We start from the raw sequence: 27,876 nt of genomic DNA, 5'->3' as shown, positions 1-27,876 counted from the left end.
TGCAGTGTTTCGATGAACTGAAATAATCTGTATTTGAACTGTACTGTACTGTACTGTACTGTACCTAAGCAGCCAGTTTAACATTATGACTTGCTTGTCATTGTATTTTCATTTTTTTTTAAAGAAAGATGAACTTGTCCACATTGCTTGCCGAAAGGGCAGATCTGCTGGCACTAACAATGTCTCCTGCTGTGGAGGACACCCTCTCACTAGGGACAGAGGTAGCAGATACAGCCAGGTAGCGCTTTGCTAACATGGCAACATAAGGATATTTGGCGTTTGTAATAGCTTTGGCTCGGTCTGAACTTGTTGCGAGTGGTGGAGGCTTAAATGCTAGTGGGAGTTGGGTTTGCACTTCAGTCTTTTTTCTTTTGGTACCGGTGATATTCACGTTCGGATGATGCCTTTTCAAATGAGTGTGCAAGTTTGATATATTGCCAGCCGCGTAACCAATTTTAGTTGAACAATGCCGACAAACAGCTTTGGTTCGGTCCACCTGTCTTTGTCTGTCATCCTTGTACGTAACTGCAAAACCAAAATGTTCCCAAACCGGAGACTTCAATGATGCTGGAGGATTTTCGAGCTAAACTTTATCTGCGTTCGCCATTTCGACAGTTCCTCAAATTACTGACTAAATTTGAACACATCCCTGTGACCAGCTCTCATAGTATGCCTCTCGTCCAATGAAATGACTTGGTCGCTCTATGACGCGTTGAACCCAATGTGAGCAAATTACTCTGAATGCTGAGACGCAGCACCTGAGATTACTTCCAAGAAGTTGTTCACGTTCTCAATTTTTTACGTTTAACGTTATATTCGTTCGGTACACACGTGTACCGAACCGATGGCCCATACCGAATCGTTTCGGTACAAATACGTATACCGTTACACCCCTAGTAGTTATAAATATTAGAGATGTCCCGATCTGATCACGTGATCGGAGCCGATCACGTGATTTTCAAAAGATCGGAACCGGGAGGAAAAAAAAGAACAAAAAATCGAGAATCTTTTTTTTTTATAAAATATTTGTATTATTTTATTTAATGTTACAAAACAAAAATGACCATGTTCCCATCTTAAAGTCATCCTGAGGCCTTAGGTTTAAAATTACACAACATCATGTATGTGTTGCTTCTTTTGGGCTTGTTTTCATAGACCTGGTTGCTTATTTCTCTCAAATCTGGCAACAGAGTGGGCAGGGCGCAGTGTCTAATAGTAGCAGTAAGCTAACGAGAGGCTACGTTCAGCTAGTGACTCGGGAGTCGGGACAGAGAAAATGTCAGGAGTTTGGAAGTACTATAAAATTGAAAGTATAGGCAGTGTAACAGCCAGATGCAATGTTTGCAAGGCGGAGACTTTTAAAAGGAAAGAGAAACTGCACCAGAACAGTGAAAAGGCCAAAAAGATAACAGCCAAGATAGCTGAATTTATCGCGTTGGATGACCAGCCGTTATCTGTTACCTTTTTTTCTCTTAATGCATTGCATAAAGATCGGTTCGGGAAAAATCGGTATAGGCAGATTGTCAAAATCAAATGATTGGAATCGGATCGGGAGCAAAAAAAGGTGATCGGGACATCCCTAATAAATATGTTTATTCTTTACTGTCGGTTCACTCATTACTGGAACAGCCAGCTGCATGAGAGGGACCGGCTGTTAGGAGAGGGAGAGAGAGGGAGGGAAAGAGAGGCTCCGTTTATTATGTGTTATTATCCAAAGTTACTGTACACTTTTGAATAATGTAGTTAATCTACAGTAATCTAGTTGAGACCTTTGACCGGCACTTTTCTCATTTTGTCCGGAAGATTTAAACTTTAACAATGTGAAAGGGGGCGTGATGGAATTTGTAATATACTTAAACATGAAGTCATATCCGGATCCTTTTCCAAGACCACTGGCTCTTTATTATCCCTATTATTACTGCCTCACTGAAATAGCCACCTCACTCCTAGCAAACTCACAAAGGGAGTCGCTATTTGGGCCTCTTCCAGAAGAACCAGACGGTGAACTAGGAAGGTACATTCCTACGAAGAAGGAAAGCCTTTCTTTACCTCGCTCCCTCCTCCTCCCCCGGCACCTCCCTCCCTTCCTTGTTCGTTACTCTGGCCATGAATACCGGGCTCAAATTACCAGCAGGCTCAACAAAGTATTTTCACTTCCACCAGAACAGAGGCCATTTTGGAGACAAGTCCAAGGGGGAGACAGACAGAATGAACAGCAAAGGAGACCCTCTCTCTCACATAACTATCTCGCCTCTTCTTTTTTTGAAATACCGACATTAAGTGTTTGGTTGACGTGCTGTTTTACGATCTTTTAACATCTAAATGTATCTCTGGGTTGAATCAGCGAGTAAAAGGAATATAGAGGGGACAAAGAAATCCAACCCTGAGAGCATATGCACAGCAGATCAAAGTCACATACACACAAAAACACACCTCGTCTGAGCAGACCTCAGAACAGCAAGTTCTGTAAGCATTAAACAACATCGTGAAAGAGCACAAATAGAAACATTATGTACATACAGATACACTAACCAGAGAAGCTATAGCCCACCACATTGATCCAGTGAATTACTCAAAGCCAAGTCTCGCCTTTGCTCCTCCTGAGGCCATAGATGTGAATATTACAGTTATGCAACGTTGTCCAGCAATAAATTACAATGACTCAAGTGAGCTGAATTCTATTCTTTTTCAACGCTGCTTGGACCAAAAATGTGGCAGGGAACAGTGACACTGTAATGTACGGAGGTTTTTGGACATTTCTAGAGCACATTTAGTTCTAGTTCTAGTATCATTCCAGGGCTCGACATTATAAATGGACCGCTGGCCCGGAAGCATTATTTAGACACCCCGGGCCAGCATAACGTACTTTCCACTTGCCCGTTCGGGCCACTAAAAATATTGCTTTAAAAAAAAGAATTGTCCTGTGGTATTGGTATTTTCGACTAGCAATTTAGTTCAATCAATCAATCAATGTTTATTTATATAGCCCAATATCACAAATGTTACATTTGTCTCAGTGGACTTCACAGTTTGTACAGAATATCAGTATGACAATACGACACCCTCTGTCCTTAAACTAGGGGTGCACCGAATGGGAAATTCTTGGCCGAAACCGATACCGAAAATAGGAAACAGTTGGCCGAAAACCGAATGACCGAAAATGATTAATAGAAATATATATATATATATATATATATATATATATATATATATATATATATATATATATATTATATATATATACATACATTGGTAAAAAAAAATTATACATTATATATAATATATAATGTATAATTTTTTTTACCAATGTTGTTCAGCTACCTGATTATGGAAAAAGACATGATTATGGCAACCTATAAGTGCATGCTTACAAATGTGCAAACTGGATAAATCCACATGAATGTAACTATTTACAAATGAAATTACAATTCAATTTCAAGAATCTGTAAATAAGGCTGTCTGTCCTCATAAGCAAAGTAGTAAACATTGTATAAAGATACATAAAGTGAAAACTGGATACAAAATCCACAATCAATTACAAATTAAATGACAATTTCAAGAATCTGCAAATAAGGTGGTCTGTCCTCATGAGCAATGTAAACAACATTGTATCATTTATATACCGAAAGTACAATATATTGAACACTGTGCTGCTGTCATTTCCCCCTAATGATAACCTGAGATGGTGAATTATAACTCACAATGAAAATTGTTCAGGAAAGTGGGTATAGAGTAGACATGTAGAACTAGATAAGCTTATGATAAGCCAGCCTTGTCTACTTATTAAGGAAAAGTGGGAGGTTCTTTTTAATGAACAGTAGCTTCTCTGCTTTATCAGCCATAAGTCTGTTCCTCTTCTCATCAAGCACATGAGAGGCAGCGCTGAACAGTCTCTCGCTGTCAGTGCTTGTGATTTGATCTTACTCCGCATATTTTTCCGGGTGTTTTGATTTCAAGTGGTGGAGTAATCCCGAAGTGGTGAAAGTCTTTGCAGTTACACCCCCTCGAGATATGTCAGCTGAACACGTTTTACAAATCGCAATCCGCGCCTCTTTCTCTGATATTTTTAAATATCTCCAAGCGCCAGACATGTTGGCTGTGAGCCAGCCGCGAGCATGGTCGCGCGCCGTGCTTGTCGCCGCGTTTTGGTTACGTCATCCCAACAACACGTTAGCTTACCAACGTAACCCTGTTCCCTGACATTCGGTGATATTTTTTCGGTGCTAAAACCCTTTCGGCCGAAAGGGCCTTTTTAACCATTTTCGGCCGATAATTTTCGGCGGCCAAATATTCGATGGATCCCTACCTTAGACCCTTACATCGTACAAGGAAAAAAATCCGGAGAAAACCCCACAGTTCAAAGGGGAAAATGTGAGAAACCTCAGGGAGAGCAACAGAGGAGGGATCCCTCTCCCAGGACGGACAGACGTGCAATAGATGCCGTGTGTAAATTGAAAAGATAATACATTTGCAACATAGGTAGTCCAAATCTTTGGATCTGTGTATAATCTGTGTATAATAGTTAGATGAATCCACGAGGATATCCATCCAAGACTTATGATCCAGGACCACAGCCACGACTCAAGATCCAGGACTCGCGATCCATGACACAGGACCGCAGGATCATCCAAGACTCCGGATCCCGGCGTATATAGACACCAAAAAGAAAGAAATTTGGGGAAGCTGGGTTAATCGGAACGAGAGTACACAGGTATAGACAGAGAGAAGAAAGAAGTAAGATGTCCCCCGACAAACTAAGCCTATATCAGCAAAACTAGGGGCTGAATCTAATCAGCCCTAACTATAAGCTTTATCAAAAAGGAAGGTCTTAAGCGCACTCTTAAAAACGGATAGGGTGTCTGCCGTCCGAACACAAACTGGAAGCTGATTCCACAAAAGTGGAGCTTGATAAGAAAAGGCTCTGGCTCCCATTGTACTTTTAGAGACTCTCGGAACAACCAACAACCCTGCATTCTTGGAACGCAATGCCCTAGTAGGACAGTAGCGTATAATGAGTTCTTTAAGGTAAGATGGCGCCTCCCCATTAATAAATTTGTAGGCGAGAAGAAGAATTTTAAATTCTATCCTGTGTTCTATAGGGAGCCAGTGTAAGGCAGCCAGAACAGGAGTAATGTGGTCCCTTTTCCTAACTCTGGTTAGTACACGAGCTGCAGCATTTTGAATCAGCTGAAGCGACTTGACTGACTTCTTGGTACACCCTGATAATAAGGAGTTACAATAATCCAGCCTTGAAGTAACAAATGCATGGACTAGTTTCTCTGCATCGTTTTGAGGCAAGATATGCCTGATTTTTGCAATGTTACGTAGATGGAAGTAGGCGGTCCTTGAAATGGATTTTATGTGGGCGTTAAAGGATAAATGCTGATCAAATATAAAACCCAAGTTAAATTGTTTTGTATATTAACGCTACAACATAGCGTTTTGTGAGTCGGTTGTCGTTGTTGGGTGAAAAGCAAACAGCTGTTTGCTGCGGAGCGCAGCGCGAGCAGGCTCCCGTGAGCGGGAGCGCGCTCCTTCACTACAGACTATCGCGCCACCTAACTAGGGCTGCAACTAACGATTATTTTGGTAGTCGACTAATCGGTCGATTATTTTTTCGATTAGTCGACTAATCTAACGATTATTTCTGTCACACCCTCCATCTCTGCTTCCTGTGGGCACGGCTCCTTTTCCGGGCTCCAGTGCATGTTCTACCTCAAGTCTGCACACCTGTGAATGTCACCCTGTTGTCCAGTCCCAGGATCAATTCAATCGCATTTTATTCTTGTCATTTCGCAGACCCTTGTTAATTATTATTTTAAGTTTGGAATTAATTACAGCGTCCATAAAGCTCTAGTGTGCTCTACTACGCTGTAAGCTTGGCGCTGTTTAGCAGCTCGTTGGTGGACACGCAGCCTCAACATAACTGAAATAGCGTTTGCTTAGCAAGCATTAACCATGAGACGTTCTGTTTTCCAACATGTAAGCTAACGTAAACATGACTATGGCTAACTTGCTCAAACTTACCCATGATCCAAAGTAGCAGTCCTCACGGTTCCAGGGTGCTTGCGTTTTAAATGCTCGTGCATCACTGTAGTGCTGCCGTGGAATGCCAATTCCCCTTTACAAATTCTGCATTTCACTGACTTCTTTGGCTTGTCGTCTGTGAAATACTCCCACACTTTCGAAACTCTCGGTCTCGCTTTTTTGAGCTCTTCATCACCCTCATTCTCTCTCCTTTCCGCCATCGTTCGTATTCTTTCTTCTTTGTTGTTAGTACAGAATGCAGTCATGGCAGACAATGGAGAGTATACTGCCCCCAGCACTTCCTGTAGTGCATTGCAGTTACAAATGAACATTTGCGCAGTTTTGAATTAACGTTACCGGCTCTCTGATTGTTTTTATACGACGCGTCGACACTAAAATTCTGCGTCGACGAATTTTTATGATCGACGTCGTCGATTATGTCGACTAATCGTTGCAGCCCTACACCTAACCATTCGCCATTAATGTTTTTAATAACAGCATTAACCGGCCAAGCGCCGGGCAAAAAACAATCTTCAAATAAAAGAAAGTCACCGGAGGAGTTAAAGGAGAGTGACAGGGAGTATGAGAAGAAGAGCGAGAGAAAGTTTCAGCCAGCTCGATCGATGGAGTTGGCTTCTAGTGGTGCAGTGACGCGTCCTAAAACCCTAAAATAACCCTAAAATAAGCCATCGATTAGATTTATGATTAGAAAATTATAAAAGTAGGGTAGACATGTGGAGATTATCCGGCTGAACAAAACGCGCATTTATCAAACAGGTTTGTTTTCCAGACCTTATTTCCAGCTATTTTCCAAAACCCTGTGGAGAAATCCCATTGCTTTTTGTCGGGGGAACCAGCAGCTTACTTCCTGGTTTTAGGACGCGTCACTGCACCTCTCAATATGATGCCAATATAAACAAGGTCTTCTGTCGGCTCTGTACATCAATGTCGACCTATGCTGACAAGTAAGTGAAGAGTAGAAAATATAAAAGGTATTGGCTATAGGGAAATGTCCCAGCAGTTTAGGATAATGAGGGTTCTAATCTAATCTATTACATAGCCATTACATTTCTAACTCCTAATGACAGGAAGGCAGAAAGTGCATTATACAAACAATAATACTCATAATAATAGCTGACATTTTTTAACAATGACCACAATATCATTATTTTAATAAACCAAATATGAACAATTGAGGAAAATGAAGAATAACTTATGATTCAAATGTTGTAGTACAAGTAGTAATGTAGTTAGTGCATACATTACTATTGCAACAAATGTGTTAATTTTCTTCATTATAAGTCGATTTTATTTTGGACGAATGCTCCGGGCCAGTGGTTACAATGGTGGGGCCAGTGATAATACAATTCCACCGGCCCGGAGGGCCAGTGGCATTTTACCCTTAATGTCTACCCCTGCATTCATATCTGAATATAACAACCCAAGAAATACTACACAGGAAACGGAAACACCGACACATATGCGCGTCGGCAAAAATACCTCCGCACATTACGGAATCTCATCATGGAATTAAAGTTTTCATTTGTCGTTTTCTGAGGTCAGAATGATATTATAGGTCTATACATGTTGATACAAGGCTAGGCTGCTGCCTGACTCATTGCTGCTGTTTTGTTAGCCTTCTAACATGGACCAACACAATACAATTGGGAGCATGCAACTAAGCAAACTTATTCACAGTAAGGTTGCAGGGCAGTTGTGTCTAGTGCTGGACTCACATTCAGGTTCAGGTCCGGACTCAAGTCCAGAGTGGCTTGTGTCAAGTTGTGTGAGTAACTAAAGTGAACTTATTGTGAGCTAATTATCAATTGAAAATAAACTCATAATCAACTCAAATTCAAACTCGTCAGGTTTATTCTGCTCCCTTCCAACTTGTGTCTACATTTCTCTACAAAGTACAAATGTAAAAAAAAAAACTTTTTGCCACTTAGTCTACAAATGACTTATGACAGCAACTACAGTGAACTACTACAAAGTTCAAACATTTATTTCATTTACCAAACTAAAGTAACCAAACAGTCCCTGAGCTGACTGAGCCTAAATCCCTAAAACTTTGCTGAAAGGTTGAGTGTAGAGTAGACTACAGGGCTGTACAGGCCTTTACCCGAATATTCGACTATTCGTTCGTTGGCCAACTATTCGGGTTTCAATTTCATAATAAAATAATAAGAGCAATGTGGGAACATCGGGGGCTAAGGCAATTATTAGCATACAGTTCATTCATTTATTTTTCGTTCTTCATTTATTTAAATACTGTTTACTGTATCGGTAACAAGTATTACAATGTTAGTCCTACTGTTACGGCTATGTTATTAAAAGTATTGTTGTTATAACAGAAATATGTGTTTTGTATCTTCAGGTTGTAAAACGTTTTAGACGGAATTTGGAACCAGATTTGGTCCCCGGGCGCTGCACTGCGGCTGGGTTAAATGCAGACGACACATTTAGTTTTAATGTATGCGAGTACTGAGACAATAAATAAATATAAATCGTAATAGTATGCTCTTTCTGCGCTTCTGCTTAAAGAGCATCTTGCAGGTTTTTATTTTTAGTACATTTATGCTTAAACTTGCTTGAAAAATTACAATTAAAAAAGTGAATGCAGGATTTGATATGTTTTACGAGACATAAGGGCAGGAATTCAGAGGGAAAGGAGCAATTTTGAGCTCTGCTCTTAAAAACTGCTTTTTTTTAAGGTCATACGTCAAACGCGTCATATTACATCACGCAGGGGACACATCTCCGCTCTCTGACCGCGGGTATAGTTAGTGGTTGCGTTGAGGAGAGCGGTTGTGTTTTAAGGAGCTGGTATTTTTCGGTAGTTTTACATTGTATTTCACCATTTGTAATCATGGTGCAGTATTGTGTTTGTGCAGGTTGCACAAATACCAGCCTGTCAGGACATCGAGTCCACAGTAAAAAGGACCGGAGCTAGCGTTCGTTCCTGGGTGTGTTGTGCATCCACCTCCCTGCAGCACATACTTTCCACAGCTTTATCAGGAAACCGTATTACTTCTCTCTCTCTTCCCCCCCCCTTCGCTGCTCTCTCTCTCTCCCCTCTGGTACTGTGTTGTTTGTGTGTGCGTGGTGGCTGTCACTCCTGGCTCCCGGCTCAACCTCCACTCACCTGCTGCAATCAGCTGTGCACCCTCCCCGACTACACACCTGCTTTCCATCAAGCCATTTACAACGACATATCAACGGAGGCTCCACAACCTTTCTCCGCCAGATCATCAAGTATCAGCCGTATCTCGCGTCTCTCCTCCGGTACAAAGCACCGTAGTGTGGAGTTGCATTAGGTAACGCGAGATACGGCTGATACTTGCGCATTAGTTTCTGTTATGGATCAGTATCAACAGTCCTGCCAGTAACGTTACTATATTATCAATGCTACTTTAGTTATAGCCTGATATATGATAGCTAACTTTACAATGTTGTGATGTGACGTTAGCTAACATTCTGTAGCTAGCGCCGGTCACTCACCAAGATAGCTGCCCAGTTCTCCACTGGTTCTCCTCACACCACAGCTCAATTTCTCTCCGATGGCCGTTATTTCTTCTAATCCTTGGCTGCTCCTGGTCTCTTGGACGCCTAGCAGGCTCATAATTATAAGGTTGTGGTGCGTCATATGCATTCGAATATTCATGTTCAACTTCTTCTGTCTTCTGTGTCGAAACTAGCATTGGGATCCATGTTTATTAATACGTTACACCGGCCGCTCTCCCCCTTGTGTCCCCCGTGTTACGTCACACGCGGGAGGTCACGTGCCGACGCTTTTTTATGCGGAAGTGAACATTTCTTACATAAACGACACCAGATGTCACTGTAGTGTATATTTCTGTATATTTTTTTGAAAATCTAGTGTATTCATCATTTTCCTACACATTTATTCACAGGTGTCTTTAACCTGGAAGTTGCTCATTAACAGCGTGTTGTCAGGTGTCTCGGATTCGGAGCGTGTTATGAAACATTTTGGAAACAATTTTTTTATTAAAAATAAAATAAAATCTCTCCGCACCGAATATTCGCTGCTGATTACTACCGAATATCCGGAGCCCGAAAAATGGTATTCGGGACAGCCCTAGTAGACTATACGCATTACACTGTTACACACCTACTATACAATATACACTGTAGTGACTACTACTCCACCACGCTGTCCACTATGTCTAAGCCAATCACATCGCTAGCTTCCCTTGACGTCACACAGATCTCGCGAGCAGTTGTGATATTTTGCGAGACTTCGTTAGTTCAGTAATGGCCGCCATATCAGAAGCCGACACGATGTTTTTCGTCTTTTCTCAGCGCAAATTTCTCGATCTATGGAAGGTTTTAGATGGTTTAGAACAAAAAAGGAGAATATACGTAAGTGCAGCGTTTCCGCCAGGGGGGCGTCTTGCCGTCATTTAACGGCCTTATTCAGCTCGGGACGCCCTGAACGCGAGCCGAGGGCGTCCAAAAATATTAATAATTTGAGAGAAGATCGAGAGTTTTTATCACTTGAAATTACGAAAAGGAAAAAGGACATCCCTTTGTTTGAGGGGCAAAAGGAGCCTGGTGGGATTCTTTTCGGAGTACTGAAGATCGTTTCCCCGACATTGAAGGTGCTTGCTACAGGACAACACGGAACGTACGCGATGAGTGGCCGGGGTTTTAGTGGAGCACGCGCGTGAGCTGCGAGCGCCGGAGCCTCGCAGCGGTGAAGCTGAGGCTCTGTGGTAAACTGTGGTAACATGAAGAGCCGCTTGGGAGCCGAAACAGCCGGCGTTTTAAGAGAGCCGAGCCAAATGATCCGGCTCACTCACTAACCTGGTCTGGCGGAAACACTGCGTAAGTGCTAGTTTTTTTGCGAGTCCAAGTACCGGTTCCCGACGTTCCGATTTTAACCGGACTTGAACCGAAACTTTTTAAAAGTCCAGTACCGGTTCAGCGTACCGGTACGCAGCACTAGTTGTGTCCCCAATAGGAAACTTTAAAAAGGAGCGTTATTATACTTTATTCCCTTCATTTCCCAAAATACAAGTAGGAACCTGAATACAAGCATAATGGTGTCCCTTTACAGTATACCGTTAAAGGTAAAGAGATTGATGAAGGCAGCTTGACACTCTGGAACTTCCATCAGCGGTTCAATGACCCTAATGTGCATCTGGACCAGGGCTCGAGTTTAAGGACCTCCCGTCGTCCCGGGGCCGAAAAAAAATAGTGTCAGGGAGGATAAAAAATAATTTTGGGACGAATTTGGGACGAGAGTTAAAATAAAAATACCCTGCTAACTCTACTACAAACGGCGATGAAAATGAAATCGACTGCACGTTGTGTGTAGCACACAATTATTAAACCTCCTTGTCAACATAAACACACAAAACATTTAGCAACCCGCGAAACACACACACTCACACAGAAACACACTCACACAGAAACACACACACACAGAAACACACACACACACACAGAAACACACACACACACACACACACACACACACACACACACACACACACACACACACACACACACACACACACACACACACACACACACACACACACACACACACACACACACACACACACACACACACACACACACACACACACACACACACACACACACACACACACACACACACACACACACACACACACACACACACACACACACACACACACACACACACACACACAGTGTCCATGTGCTGTCAGCCAGCCGCACAGCTGGCTGTGCCCGCGAATTCCTGGCCCGCAAATTCGCGGGTCTATCTACAGTAGGCTATGTACTGAGTGTGTGTATTTCGCGGGTTGAGTGATGTAAAATGACAATGGTATCCCGTGGAGGAATTCTGAAATGTTTTACCTTTACATCACAAAAACGCACAGCAGAACCAGACCCTGGAGCGCCGGCCTCTTTATTTACTTACTCCACTTCATCCCCTATGGGTAATAAGGCTGAGATGAGAACCCTCCATCGTATTTAGTCCTTAGCAATATGCTGCGCCTCTCCCCATGTATGGATGGGTACCGAGCCCCGGTATTAAACGGGCTCCGCCCGGGCCGGAATTATTAAAGACAGTGGTAACGTTAAACTCCGACGTTATCTTACTTTTTATCGGTACTGGAGACATTTAAAAAATATATGTCATATGTAGTATTGCTACATAAACATTATATCGCAGTTTTAGTTTATCCAACTCCGTTTCTAATATGCAATAAGACTACAACATGCGTCTATGATGTATTTTCGAGCTTTCCAATCCAGACGAGATCTCTTTCTCCCCCGTCTGTGTGCGAGGGGGCGGGGCAGTTTGTAAAGGTCTCCTGACTGTGTTCCAGACTGTCCTCCTGGTTAGTGGTTACTCTGGGTTCTGTCTTCAGGACAGAGTGTTGGATTTTTTTTGTTAATTGGATGGGACTTGATTTGATTCAATATTAGTAATTTTCTCGTTTGTGTGTTTGTTTAAATATATTTGGCCTTTGTCATGTGATTGACTGATTTACTCAAATAATAAGGTTGATGAATTATCATCTAATGATTTGTATGATGTTTTATTTATGTTAAAGGTCACTTTGAATGATTTTAACTAATGATAAGTAGTAGAAAAACTAATATTTTAAATTCGGGACGGTCCACATTAATTTCGGGACGGCTTAGATTGTATTTCGGGACGGTTCCGGGAGGATGGTGAAAAAAGTTAGTCGAGAGCCCTGATCTGGACATCAGGTGAGATACCTCTACTACTTTCAGTCTATACTATCCTACAATTACAAAAGTCAAAGTATGTGTTACTAAAAAATATATTGTTATGACGCGAGAGGAATTATCCACAATTTTGAGGTATAAATAAATAAATACATATTGTTTTAACCATCGAATAATATTTTCCCTAAAAATGTATTTACATACAAATACATTTCCCATAGAAGAAAAGTTGCTGTTAATTATAGTTCTTAGAAAGAAATCTACAAATAAATTGTTATTTTTTCATAAATATATTCACCCTACAAAGTGAATGTAGTTCATAATCAGTCTTTTAATCTGGTCTACAACATTAAATCAACTGGAAAGATATCTGATTAGTTAGTTGGATTGTGTCAATCAATGGCCAACAAGTCAGGGTCTTTCCACCATGTTGTTTCCACATTTAGCTTCAAAGTTACCGCTAGATGGGCTATACATACACACAGGAACATACTAACACAGTTTGGGTTTGAACACACTGTCCATGCTCGCAGTGTCCACCTGTGCCTCGCACAACCTCCACAACACTTCCAGTCCAGTGAGATTACACCCGCCCCCTCATTCTGCCCCCGCACACATGCAAGCTGTAGGAAGGATATGAATATCTGCCATTCCCCAGCACTGCGCAGGTCGAGCTGCAGTCTCAGAGAGCGCCAGGAAATTGAAGATGAATAACGGACAAATCAAGACAAAAATAATACGTGGCCAGAGAGAAAGCAAGGCTCATTGTAGATCTTATTTCACTCACCCAAATATATTAACAATATGACAAGGAGGTCCAACCACACCCCTATTCACATACACAGAGACCTGATGACAGGAAACCAAATCGGATTGTACCCTGTTGAAAATGTCACAAATGATAAAGATACAGCTTGATGGCATGATTTAGTGTGAGTCAATGTGAGAACAGGCCTTGATTAAAAACGTTTTGTTCTCAAAAATATAAACAAGATTGGTCTGCACAGACTATTGGTGTGTGGGTAAAGCAGTCTTCACACATTATGTGATTTTCTCTTTGCTCAATGCAAGGCCTTGTGGTGAAACCAACTACTTAAGTTTGTTTCTATGGTTACATCCCAAGCTTTGTTGTACAGCTTCATACAGCTGTTATCTGACTGGTTGCTGTGGAAGGTCAGCTGCAATCAGGGTCAAAGTTGAAAGATAATTTGAACTTTGAGCCCAGCGCTAGATAGGGCTGTGTGATTATGGCAAAAATCATAATCACGATTATTTCTGGTCAATATTGATATCACGATTATTAAACGCGATTATTCATTGACTTTGAAAACATCAATTTATTGAACTTTAAAACAAATTAAAATAATAATTTGAACAGTATGTTTTTAACAGTTGAATACCCTGAACTTTAAAGAGCAACTTCCAGGTTAAAGACACCTGTGAATAAATGTGTAGGAAAATGATGAATACACTAGATTTTCCCAAAAATATACAGAAATATACACTACAGTGACATCTGGCATCGTTTTTGTAAGAAATGTTCACTTCCGCATAAAAAAGCCTCGGCACGTGACCTCCCGCGTGTGACGTAACATGGGGGAAACAAGGGGGAGAGCGGCCGGTCTAACGTATGAATAAACATGGATCACACTGCTAGTTTTGACACAGAAGAGGTTGAAAATATATATTCGAATGCATATGATTATAATTATGAGCCTTCTAGGCGTCCAAGAGACCAGGAGCAGCCAAGGATTGGAAAAAATAACGGCCATCAAAGAGAAATGGAGCTTTGGTGTGTGGACAGGGTATATGCAGGAATCCTGAAGTCAAATTTAATACCTTTTAAGACCTTTTTTAAGACCCTTTCCATACATTTTAAGACCTCATCGCAACTTTGAGTTCTAACCGGTTACATTAGCAACACACTTTGCCTCACATTTACTATATTGATTGTAAGATAGCAAAACTAAACAGAGTGCAGACAGACCACTGAAGCCTCCTTTCCACATGAACTTCAACCTCTCTGTGAAGGTCAGGTTTAATGCAGTATGCTGCTTTTTTGCTTCTGTACTCTGTGCTCTTTCATTCCAGTAAAACTCCTCAGAAACCAGTATTTGACCAATAAACAAAACAATTGACAAAACTTTGAACTATGAAATATGTTAAACTTTGGTGAGCTTCAGCAGGGTAATGCCATATAGGAGCTCCCTCACAGATACCCAGGGGTTAAATTGGTCTGGGGCTGTCCGGGGCTAAGCCCTGGCACATAGGACGATGCTCTGACGTCATCACCCTCAAACATTTGTCATATGTTTACAAAAAAGGATATATATGTTAAGACTTCTCTCGTTCTTAATATAGACTATATTTAGGGTCTATATGTGTTGACTTTACTTTAAAATAGCAGATCTCTGTGACCGGATATAGTTTGGCTTAGACCTCGGCCCCACGAGGACGCATACGGTAAAAAGCATACGCAAGCGCAAAAAAGGCTTCCGTTCACACGCATTCGATTCATTAACGTGTCCGTTCACACTAGACCGCTGGAAATGCTGGAAACGATGTAGCACATATGTCAGGCCTGTAAGTGGCGCTGCTTGCTGCCGCCCGAAATACACCAAAAGCAGCGAAGAAGACCCCGGAACATGGTTGCCATCGTTGCCCTTCTGTTTATTCTCAGCGGTGGACGGCGTGTTCTCCTGCTGTATCTCTAAGGTAGTCCACCAGCAGATGAAAAACACCCACCTCTCCGCCTCTTCCAAGGAATGAGGGGACCGTGCGGCAGAGCTTATTATTATTTATTGAGCTTTAAAACAAATTGATAACGACTCTGTTCTCTGTATAATAATATAATAATATTTAATAAACGGTGACTGCCTCTCTTTTCCTCCCCCTCTTCTGACAGCCCAGCAGCAACAGGAGACGTGGGGAGAGGGAGGCGGGCTATTTAATCGTTATCAGAAAATGATCATATAGGCCAGGGCTTACACACGGAGCCGTTGGACCCCCAGAGCGTTGCGTATGCCGGGACCCGTTACCGTAGTCGTTTAGTTCCCCCCCACCACACAGACAGAGCGGAGCAAGGCAACGAAACTTAAAATAATAAGCAGCAATTTACGGCGCGCTATGCATGGGGCCCGCCTTGGGGGGTTTCCCGACATATCGTTTCAGTAAATTAAAGGGTGTTTCATGTTGTCGTTGCTGTGAACCTTCTTAATACCTTGGAAAATGCCGTTTAATACTTTTTATTAGCCTTAATTTTCGCTAAATTGATTTATCAACTTTTAATACTTTTGAAGACCCCGCGGACACCCTGGTGGAGAACCAGTGGAGAACAGAGCAGCTGTCTTGGTGAGTGACCGGCGTTAGCATGTTAGCTAACGTCAGTCACATCACAACATTGTAAAGTTAGCAATCATATATCAGGCTATAACAAAAGTAGTATTGATAATATAGTAACGCTACTGGCAGGACTGTTGATACTGATCCATAACAGAAACTAAATGTGCAAGTATCAGCCGTATCTCGCGTTACCTAATGCAACTCCACACTGCGGTGCTTTGTACCGGAGGAGAGACGCGAGATACGGCTGATACTTGACGATCTGGCGGAGAAAGGTTGTGGAGCCTCCGTTGATATGCCATTGTAAATGGCTTGTTGGAAAGCAGGTGTGTAGTCGGGGAGGGTGCACAGCTGATTGCAGCAGGTGAGTGGAGGTTGAGCCGGGAGCCAGGAGTGACAGCCACCACGGCCGCACAAACAACACAGACAGGGGGAAACAAACAAACACGAAGGAGACGGCTGCAGCAGTACAGCAACCACAGCGTTACCTAATGCAACTATACACTACGTCTTACGGTGCCGTGAGCAGCGAAGGGGGGGGGGGGGGGGGGGAGAGAGAGATGTAATACGGTTTCTTGATAAAGCTGTGGAGACGGAGTATGTGCTGCAGGGAGGTGGATGCACAACGCACCCAGGAACGAACGCTAGCTCCGGTCCTTTTCCCGTGAGGGAAACTGTGGACTCGATGCCCTGACAGGCTTGAGTTTGTGCAACCTGCACAAACACAAGCTCACTATGATTACAAATGGTGAAATGCAATGTAAAATTACCGAAAAAATACCAGCTCACTAAATCACAACCGCTCAAACCAACTACAAACTACTACTGCGGATTGGTCAGAGAACGAGTCCGAGAAAGTTAACTCCCCCATGTGACGTAATATGATGCGTTTGACGTATGACGTTAAAAAAAAGCAGTTTTTAGTAGCAGAGCTCAAAATTGCTCCTTTCCCTCTGAATTCCTGCCCTTATGTCTCGTAAAACATATCAAATCCTACATTCACTTTTTTTTAATTGTAATTTTCAAGCAAGTTTAAGCATAAATGTAGAAACAAAAACAACCTGCAAGATGCTCTTTAAGTATAATTCAACTGAAAAACCAATACAAAAATGAATTACATTTAAATAAATAATATCAAAATAATAAATACAATACAGCTTTATTTATATAGCACTTTAAACCTCCAGACCAAAGTGCTGTACAGGCAAATAAACAAAACATACAAAAAGTAAGTACAAGTAAAAACAATAGACAATTTAAAAGCAACGCTCTAAAAGATGTTAATACGCTAAGGAGAAGAGGTGGGTTTTAAGAAATAAATACTAAATACCAATAAAGAAGATAGCAAATATTTCGGAGCGCACTTCCACAACCTACTAAACATATATAAATGTGATAACTAATGTCACTTACAACCTGTAATGTTTAATTATACTGCTACACGCATTACTCGAGAACGCAAACGGTTGTATTCGCTACTTTTCTCTTTCGTATAGCCCGTTCATTCACACGAGGCCGTAACGGAAACGGATCCCGCAAACGATAACGGGTCCCAAGATGGATAGATCTGCAAACGGAACGCTCTGGGGGGCCAAACGGCTCCGTGTCTTATACGATCATTTCCTGATAACGATGAAGCCATAGCCCCACCTCTGTTGCTCACTGCTGTAGCATGGTCAGTAGCTACTGGTTACTGCTACTGACCATGCTACAGATGTTAGTTCAAAAGCTACAGCTCCTCTTCCACAACCATCAGCAACAAGTGGAAATTGAGAATTACATAAACAGTTGAACTATAAATCCACCGCGGGGCATAAACAGAAGGGCAACCATGGTCCGGGGTCTTCTTTGCTTCTTTTGGTGTATTTTGTGGCGAAAGTACAGCGCCACTTACAGGCCCGGCATATGTACTATGTTCGGCCCGAGCGGTCTCATGTGAACGGAAGACTTTTTTGATATCGTATTCGGTTCGTTTGCATTTCGTATGCGTGTAAATGGGGGTCTAAGAGGCTCCGGCTTGACGAGGTTAGTGAAAGTTGACTGAACGCAAGAGACCGGAGAATAGAGACACGGCAACTAAAGCTTCCCTTGTAACGTGTTTATATGAATTTATTAAACAGACTGCAAGTTACAACACAACCTGGCTGAGAGGGCTTTTAGGGAGGGGTGAACGCGCACGCGCGGGCAGGATGTATACGTTGTTTTCATTATCGTTGCAAGGCAAAATCGTAATCGAGATTAAAATATGATTAATTGCACAGCGCTAGAGTACAATCGTAATGGGAGAATAGAACCTCTGCCAGGTTGGATGGCAGTGCTATTTATGGCGCATTTCCACTGCAGGGCCTCACACGGCTTAGTACGGTATAGTTAGGCCTTGGTAGGCCAGACTCACTTTATGCTGCATTTCCATTACAGTTTAGTAGCTGGGGTAGTAACTATAGCAGGGTATATGCAGGAATCCTGAAGTCAAATTGAATACCTTTTAAGACCTTTTTTAAGACCATTTCCACACATTTTAAGACCTCATCGCAACTTTGAGTTCTAACCGGTTACATTGGCGACACACTTTACCTCACATTTACGATATTGATTGTAAGATAGCACAACTAAACAGAGTGCAGACAGACTACTGAAGCCTCCTTTCCACATGAACTTCAACCTCTCTGTGAAGGTCAGGTTTAATGCAGTATGCTGCTTTGTTGCTTCTGTACTCTGTGCTCTTTCATTCAAGTAAAACTCCTCAGAAACCATTAGAAACCAGTATTTGACAAATAAACAAAACAATTGACAAAACTTTGAACTATGAAACATATTAAACTTTGGTGAGCTTCAGCGGGGTAATGCCATATAGGAGCTCCCTCACAAATACCCAGGGGTTAAATTGGGCTGGGGCTGTCCGGGGCTAAGCCCTGGCACATAGGACGATGCTCTGACGTCATCACCCTCACACACTTGTCATATGCTTACAAAAAACGATATATGTTAAGACTTTTCTCGTTCTTAATATAGACTATATTTAGGGTTGATATGTGTTGACTTTACTTTAAAATAGCAGATCTCTGTGACCGGATATAGTTCTGCTTAGTGAACATGTGTCTCTTCCTTGGAGGAGCAGCATCGCCCGGACTCCACTGTTCCTTCGCGGCTCCTCCGTGCAGAGATTCTGCAGCGGTGTGTGTCAGCAACGTGCAGTCAGGGGAGGCACGGCTTGGCCATCGGGAGAGTCGGGACTTAAACACCGCGACTTTCTGGCTAGCACTTAGCATGTGGGACCGGACAGCTTTGATCCCCATCGACAGACTCTCCCCCCACAGAGCAGAGCAAGGCAACAAAACTTAAAATAAGAAGCAGCCTTTTACGGCGCGCTATGCATGGGGCCGCCTTGAGGGGGTTTCCCGACATGTCTTTTCAGTCAATGAAAGGGTGTTTCATGTTGTCGTTGCTGTGAACCTTCTTAATACCCTGGAAAATGCCGTTTAATACTTTTTAATAGCCTTCATTTTCTCTAAATTGATTTATCAACTTTTAGTACTTTTTAAGACCCCGCTGACACCCTGTGTAGTAATGCAGTGTAGGCGGAGCCGCGACGTCATCTTCAATGCGAAACACAAAACCAACATCAGCCGTTAGCTGTTAGCACTCAGAGCTCACAGCTCCTCATATCTGTTCAGAAACTAGACAACAGTTAAACAAGTACAAACCACAGACTGTCTGTGTCATGGAGAATACAGTCGCTGCTTTATTTATGTCTGTATAGGCCGTTGTTGTGAGTGTGGACGGTCGGAGCATATACTGCGTTAGCTTAGCCGATCTGCATTCAGAAGACACGCATTTTAAAAAGGTGTTTCGCCTGCCGTCTGTCTGCATACTTGTCAAAGCATTAATTCATGTTTTTTACTAACCGGTATCAGTATGTTGTTACTTCGGCATCATTTTTTAAACGTGTATTACAATTAAATCACGGTCAAATATGTTCATTTTGTTGTAGTTGCCAGCGATTCTGTCACTAGTTTAGCATAACCGGTTGTTGGCCCGGAAAGAACCTCGATTTTGGAGAGCCAGAAAAACTGTGAAAAAGTACCCGCTAGCCGGAACTACGCCAAGTGGAAAGCAACCAAAAATGGGCCGGGCACGGCACGCTTAAACCGCGCTCCGCACTGTAGTGGAAATGCACCATTAGATGATGCAAACATCTGGCACCACAGTAAGAATTATTATTATTATTGTACTTTGAACTTTCAAAGGGACCTGGGTTAGGGCTGCACAATATATCAAATATGAATCTCGAATCTTCCACCAGAGCAAATTAAAAGGTTGTTCATCTGAGGCAAAGGAACAAAAAGAAAACTCACTATAATGACGGACACACCTTCCCCAGTCATGTTTCTCATGAACATCAGATGGACAGAAGGGAAAAGCAGTCCAGCAAGAGGGACATTCTTTTACAAACACAACTTTGACATGAAGTGCTTTGGTTTTAGAAGCTTTTCCCTGGTCGACTTAGAGAACTTTATCGGAATTTATCAAAAATTGTGAGAACTAGATTACTGTTGCTCAAAATGATGGACAACAATAAAGTCTAACGCAACCGGATGAGATTTATCTCTACTGGATAAAGGCATTTCCCCACTGGGGGCGTCACGAGTACAACAATAACAACACAAGTAATGCTAAATACCTTACTGCAAATATTTTGCATCAAAACTATTCCTACCAGTGCAGGAGGTTACCACTCGTCCTATAAAATAAAAGGTTCAAATGCCAGGCAGTAGAACAACTACCATGATTCTATTGACCCAGAGCGTCATTTGGCAATCTGTCTGGAGGTAAATTGTTGTGTAGCCATTTTATTATTTTTAATATTAGTGGAAAGAGAGGATTTGATAACCTGCCTTTGTCAAAGCTGAAAGGAGAAATTAAGTTTGAATTCTTCATTGGGAATACGGAGATTCTGTTTTATGAAATGTTACTGTTGGATATGACCAATCATTGCGTTTGATTTATGCCTTTATTCGCAGTGTGATGGATCAGAAACATTTTCTTAGCCACGAATACTACTGTTTTGTAGTACTAATGACCAAAAACCAGCAGTTCAAAAACTATATACACACGGAAATACATGAAAAAAAAAAAGCCTCAATGCTTCAACTGTAGCAGCGATAGCGCTGGTGAGATGCTGAGCGGCCGGTGTCCTGGGAGCGCAGTGTTGGTCGCCATTAATACAGCAATGTCCAGTTGCCTGAATAGACCGGGACCAGACTGGGGATAAGGGACACACAATGGAGAACAAAGGCCAAGTAGGTGCTATCAGAGGGGTGGGGGAGAGAGCAGTGGACAGCAGGGACAAAGCGACACAAAATCAATCATCTGTTTCAGAGCAAACAAGCCAACAACCATCAGTTTGAGGCTCGCTAACATTCGAAAAAAGGAGGGACAACAAAAAACCTAGTGCTGCCTGCTAGACTACCTTTCTTATTCACTTCTGACTTTCCATTTCCCTCTAAAAGGAAAGCTCAAGGCAGGCTGCTTTTATATAAATAATGAATCCTCATCATAAAAAACCCTCCAAAACTAAAAAAAGTACCCAAATTAAACCTAGCCTAAATCTTCATTGTTGTCCATTTGAGATTGTTGGTAGACACACAGGCTTCACAATGGCAGTACTCCCTGCAAGCCATGTTGTCTTCCAAATATGGGGAGGGGAGTTTTCCAAGGACAAGTCTAAAACAGCCGTCTCGTTAGATAAGCTCATGCTCTAGCATAACATAAACCAGAGACACCCTGTGCCTGTCACACGTGATCTTCATGACAAACACGTTTACATGACATTTCCTGGCCGACTGTTTAATCAAAAGCGACAGAAAGGCTTGTCCTGGCTTGAACAACAACAACATTAGCAGAACAACAAACATATTGAGACTAACCAATACCAAATGTGTCGCACAAGACAAAAAGTCACAGAGGATTGGCAGCCATTTTGAACTGCTGTAGGGCTTTAACTGTCCTGCTCTGACTGTTACAGGGTCAAAAGGAAAACAACTAAACTAAAAGATGTTGAGGGGAAAAAAGTGTAAATGTGTTTGTGTATCTTCCCAACAACAACCATTTGATCAAGGTGACAGAGCAGGGCCCCTGTGAAATGGAAAAGCCTGGCCAGAGCCATTTGTTTCCTCTTTTGTTTTTAGCACTGCTGCTGTGCATTACAAAACAGGGCAGCTGTGAGCGCGTTGGTGTCGAGTGGCTTGACTTTGGTGCAAACGCTCTCCTGCTTGTTTTTCTTCTGCCCTGCTCCTTATTTGCTCTCTCTTCCCCTGACAACACCCTCTGAGTAAACACACTTGGAAATGTGTTGCCCATATTGCAATCTAGGTTTCACCTTGCACAGAGTATGTGGTATTCTCGATCATTATTTGGTCTCCTTAGTTACATGAGAAAAAAAAGAGACACACACAGGAACGAGGGAGAGGGTTGGAGAGGAACGAGAAAGGAATGTGGTGAAGCCTAAAATGTCTGCCTGGAGTTCTAAAGGTGGATAGACCACTCTGATTATTACTGAGCTTTCTCCTGCTATAAGTTCGGCCAAGTATCACAAGAAAGCGAGACAAGCAGCGTGACAGTGAGATAAAGAAAAGGAAATGAAGGACAAAACATAAGGGTGCAATAAAACAAGAACAGGAGAGAGAGAGAGACGGTGAGAGAGAGAGAGAGAGAGAGAGAGAGAGAGAGAGAGAGAGGGTGAGAGAGATGATTACGTAGATTGCTTCCTCCGCCTCCTCCATTATTCTCCCAAGAAGCATTGCTTCTCGGCACGAAACAGAATTAACCAGGACAGCCCTCTGCAACACTGCTCCCCCAACGCAGAGAAAAGGCTGCGCCCCATTGGAGCAGCTCCAGAGCTCCTGCACCAATAGGAATGCTCCAAAGAGGCAGGCGTCAGAGTGACTTGTTTTTAACCCTGTTGTGCAAGTCGGACAGACACACAACACACAGCAGCTGCAGAAGGGAAGATGCAGAGAGGGCTGGGTACATGGACTGTTGCTATATCTATCCCCCATGGTTCTCATATTCAAAGAAAATAAAAATAAATACATATTAGACTCAGTAGCTTAATATTTTATTGAAGACTAAGAACATGAGTTGCTATAAGCTAATACATTTGAGTTACACTACAATTCAAGATCAAATGCACATAATTGATTTAATCAATTTAATATGTTTGATCTGTATACGTGCAGACCCACAATACTTGCTTGGGTGACTTGGTCACATAAGCACAAGACGCAGGAAACCTTTTTAGCATATCAATAGCTACACCTGCCCTCAATGCAAGGATACAAAGTGTCATCAGCATGCAAATGAAAAGCTAAAAGGACAGGGTTCTCCCCCTCCCTTATTCCTCACAGCAACACCCCCTGCTCCCTCTTTTCCGACCGTCTGCACCAAGACAGAATCCTGTCTTCTCTTTTTGGAAATCAGCCAGTATCCTGCTTCACTCTGTCTTTTACAAGCAGGAACACAAACCGGGATTACAATTCTGTTCCGAGAATGATCCAGACACACTACAACACAGTGCTGACATATTCTACTTATGTTTTCAAGGGCATGTCACCTTGCAGTTACATTTCTTGGTTTGTAACCACTCTGTGAATGAAAAAGACAGGCTTTAATTCTTTAGTAAACACAAAACTCGGCCAGGCAAACCTTGTATGTCCATACATTCCTTAGATCCACATTGGGAAAACAAGGGTACATCCTGCAGAACACACACACACACACACACACACACACACACACACACACACACACACACACACACACACACACACACACACACACACACACACACACACACACACACACACACACACACACACACACACACACACACACACACACACACACACACACACACACACACACACACACACACACACACACACACACACACACACACACACACACACACACACACACACACACACACACACTTTGAAAGCAGTCCTCTCTCACCAAACGTTGTAACCCAACACCCACAACACATGTATCTCACTCCAACACATAGTCTGAAGCTGCCTGAGAGGACTGGAAAAACAACATGGCGGGTCAGAGCAGCAACAAGCTGCCAAACACTTCATTCTTAGCTTTCCCAGGGTGGCAGGGTGAGTTAAAACGGCACGTCAGGGTCAGGGGGAATGCTGGGGGGGCTCATGTTTCCAATGGTTCTGAGAGGCCAGGTTTGCATGTTGCAGCCCACACAGTCTATTAAAAGATGTGAAACATATTCAGAGAATGTCAGTCGCAACCAATGAAAACAAGGATCAGTGCACTGCATCATGGCTTCCAACAGGCATCAAGATCAATCCAAATACTTGGTGCTGGCTGAATGCTCTCAGTGGGGCACAGGTGAAATATTTGTATTTATGGAGCAAGAAACACACAGATACATTATTTCAAACTCAAAGAGTTGATTTTAACCATGTTTTTGGGTGGTTTGATTATCCTTGATCAGTGAACGCAGTACTTTGAAGTGAGAATATATTATGACCCTGACACCAGGTATTGTGCAGAAAATAATTGAATCTAAACGAGGAAATATTTCTGAGAGTATAAATTGTAATATGTTTGGAGCTGAAATTATGACAGGTACGACACAACTATCACTGCATAGATGTAATCACACATCCATGGGCACATGAATTGACTTAACCATGTCCGAGGTATTAAAATGAGCTGGTTCTCCGTGTACCCGGCTCCGTGCTCCGCACGATGCGGGGCTGCGCGCTGCAGCTGAGGGGAGAGCAGCTACAGGCGATGGCGAGGGCAGCCATTAATGCTCCGAAACCGCGGGGTCCTAATAAATATAAAAACTCACAAAATCATAACACTGGGCGCTTTCTAATCTCACAGTCCATTCTGCCCTGTCCCAAACCATGCCATGGTAGTGGCTAGCTCACAGATTGTGTTACAGTGTTACATTTCAGCTCGGAATGATTATCCACTATATTTTGGAAATGTATAGCTTAATATTGAGAACCAAACTCAATCTAAAAATGGGAAGGGTTACATGTATTGCATTCTCTCATATTAATAAAAGGTCTGAATAATGTAATGCCACGCAAGTTCTTTACAAACGCATCCGCTTCGAGGTATCTAACTTGCTCGAAACTTGTGATTGCTGCATACCTACTCAACAATGATATTCACACGTTGAAATAAAAATGGAGGCTAAAAAAGGAAACAAGAGCTCCCCTCTAAATACCACCCATTTCTCTTAACCGCCACAGAGGCTGGGGGTTGGTAGGTGGGGGAGGTGAAGAAGAGCAAGTCACTATCCAACAGATCTGGTTTTCTTATTGCTGAATACCAAAACACACAGGGAAAGAATAACAAGCACAAATAAAGAAAAACACAACCCAGCCACAGCTCGATTCACACGCCTGAACGAAATCAGGAATGTTGCCAAAGACAGAAGCGTTAACATGATGTAGTCAAACACCACCATGTTGCAGACACTATTATTTCATAAAAATAAACGTATAAGTGCAACAACCCACTGCAATAATAGATGCAGCTTAAAAAGTCAGGTTCAAACCTAGTTACGGTCCATGGAATGTCTGCAGAAAATAAGCGGTTCAAAATAAGGACACAATCAACTGGAAAACATCCAAAAAGTTAGCTTAAAAGCTAATATAGCATTTGTTGCCTATGGCTGGTCTGCTAACAAACAGAGCAGCTGGCTGCTCAGCTAACATGAGTCGTCAATAATGATCTAATTGCAAGTTATGTCATTGATAACTTGAAAAATTCGACAATTTTGGCGTCCCAGAAAAACATTGAAGACATTAATGTCGAAAGGACAGTGCCCAAAATATATTTTGGCTTCCAACTAACAAGTTTGCATATTATCTTAACGATACTGCCTGATTCTGAACTTCCCTACTAAACACATCTGTTGTAGGTCTAACGTACTTAAAGACTCAACTCAACCTAATAACATCTATGTTACATTTAATTAATTACATAGCTGTGCTGCTGGAGTTGTTTGGTCTGTGTAACGTTAGTGTATGTTTTGCGGAGACATGAAACTTGCTCCAAAAAAAAAGATTAAAGCAATAGTTCAACACGACACCAATCCGTAGCTTAGAGGGTTTGTGGCAAAACACAATATCCCTATAAAAGGTGTATTGGTCGTACAACGTTAACAAAGTGTGACTGGTTTGTTCCTGGTATGAAAACTGAGGAAAAACTGAACTGCAGGGACCCTGAATGGAGCAAATGTTACACCAGTCAAACTCTCGAAAACTTGCAGGATGGTGTCGAAAGCTTTGGAGACATGTTTTCTTAAAATAATGTTTTAGCATGATCTATTATAGCACTATTAGTGTTCTGGATTTCCACACTAACAAGCTTGCCATCAAAAACAACACGAGGAGCTGATCAAAAAGTCATGGAAGATCAGTCCAGACACAGAGCAGCACTGCAGGCAGACCATCAACATGGAAAGCTTGTTAGCAAGTCACTTTAAAATGTGTAAAGATAGTGAGGACAACCAACTTGTTCTAATAAACTTATGTGGACGCTGAGGAGTTAGCCAAGTTGGTTAGCTTCATGGCTACGTTAGGGGGACTAAAGACATGATCAATACTTGTCTGTAAATGGAAGCAGTAACATACATATAGCAGTGTTATATTAACAAATATTCAAAGTACTCACCTAAAGAGGCATTCCAAACTTGAACAAACGAGGCAAATGCATGTACAGTGGGAAGTCCTTAGAGTATCCCAACATCAAATCCAACCAGACCAGTAGGCCTGCAAATCGGCCTCGGAGTCTCCTGTATCCTTTGCCCTTAAAAGTAGCTCACCCTCCAGGGGTAGGAAACAAACTTCTCAGCGTCTCCTACGCATAGGCGGAAAGTTAAATTCCCTGTCCTGTTCAGGTGCACTGCATCCATTGAGTGTCTATTATAGATCCCCGGTGGATAAATCCATGTATTTTAGTGTATTGTATATATACAGTCGCTATTTATAATGGGATATATGCTGCTGTATGTGATACAGGGCTCTGATTCTGTCTCGGGTCCTTACACTCGCAGAGGCGCCCATCCCCCTCCTCACCGGCATCGACCGCGGGTCCCAGCGAAACTGACACACAACCACGCCACGGGGTTTCCCTGGCGACAATGCAGGGGCTCTCTGGCTGGGCGGCCCTTGCTCTGATGTCCCGCCTCTCACTAATGATTGGATATCAATGTGTCAGTCATGTTACACACGACGTATACATGAAAGTCTTTGGATAATTTACAGCGTCGACGTTTTTTCTGCGCTAACTACGTCAAACGGGGCGGTCCCTTTTTCAGGAGCTGTACGTACGACATTTCAGTTCCATTATGATATGTGTTTACTGGTGACTGCAAGCAAGGAGAGGGAGAGGGGCTGAAATCGGGAGACGCTTTGACAACCAACTGAGGATCTGTGCCTCCTTATTTTCTGGAAATTATCGTTATAATATGAGAAATTCCATGGGATTTATTTTAACTCGTTAGTGGGATTATTAATGCTTTTTATTTGAGGGTTGTATGAATCTATTTAACGTGGAAGGAGCTTTCATAGAAATTCAGAGTAGCGAGCGTTAGCTACACGGGGTCTCTAGGGCCCAGTTCCAGGGACATAAGACTCAGGGTTTTGGCCCAACGGGTCAGCCCCACCTACCGTCACGTCAGTTGAATGGAGGATGAGGTGTCGCTGTGTAGCATCTGCTGAGGAGTTGGATAGGGAAATTGACCATTGC

The 27,876-nt window shown here is 42.4% G+C and overlaps 1 protein-coding gene across 1 annotated transcript in view; it reads right to left on the bottom strand.

Moving 5' to 3' along the window:
- The window catches only part of setd5 (SET domain containing 5), a 49,784-nt gene extending 22,567 nt beyond the window's left edge, over positions 1-27,217 (bottom strand). Inside the window, 1 exon segment of the mRNA XM_079684499.1 lies at positions 26,800-27,217. The gene's annotated coding sequence lies outside the window, so the exon portion shown is untranslated.
- Between the last annotated feature and the right edge of the window lie 659 nt (positions 27,218-27,876).

Source organism: Notothenia rossii, assembly GCF_949606895.1.
Source record: "Notothenia rossii genome assembly, chromosome: 5".
Classification (NCBI taxonomy): domain Eukaryota; kingdom Metazoa; phylum Chordata; class Actinopteri; order Perciformes; family Nototheniidae; genus Notothenia; species Notothenia rossii.
Note: the sequence above shows the minus strand (reverse complement) of the source record. Positions and strands in the feature narration are given on the sequence as shown.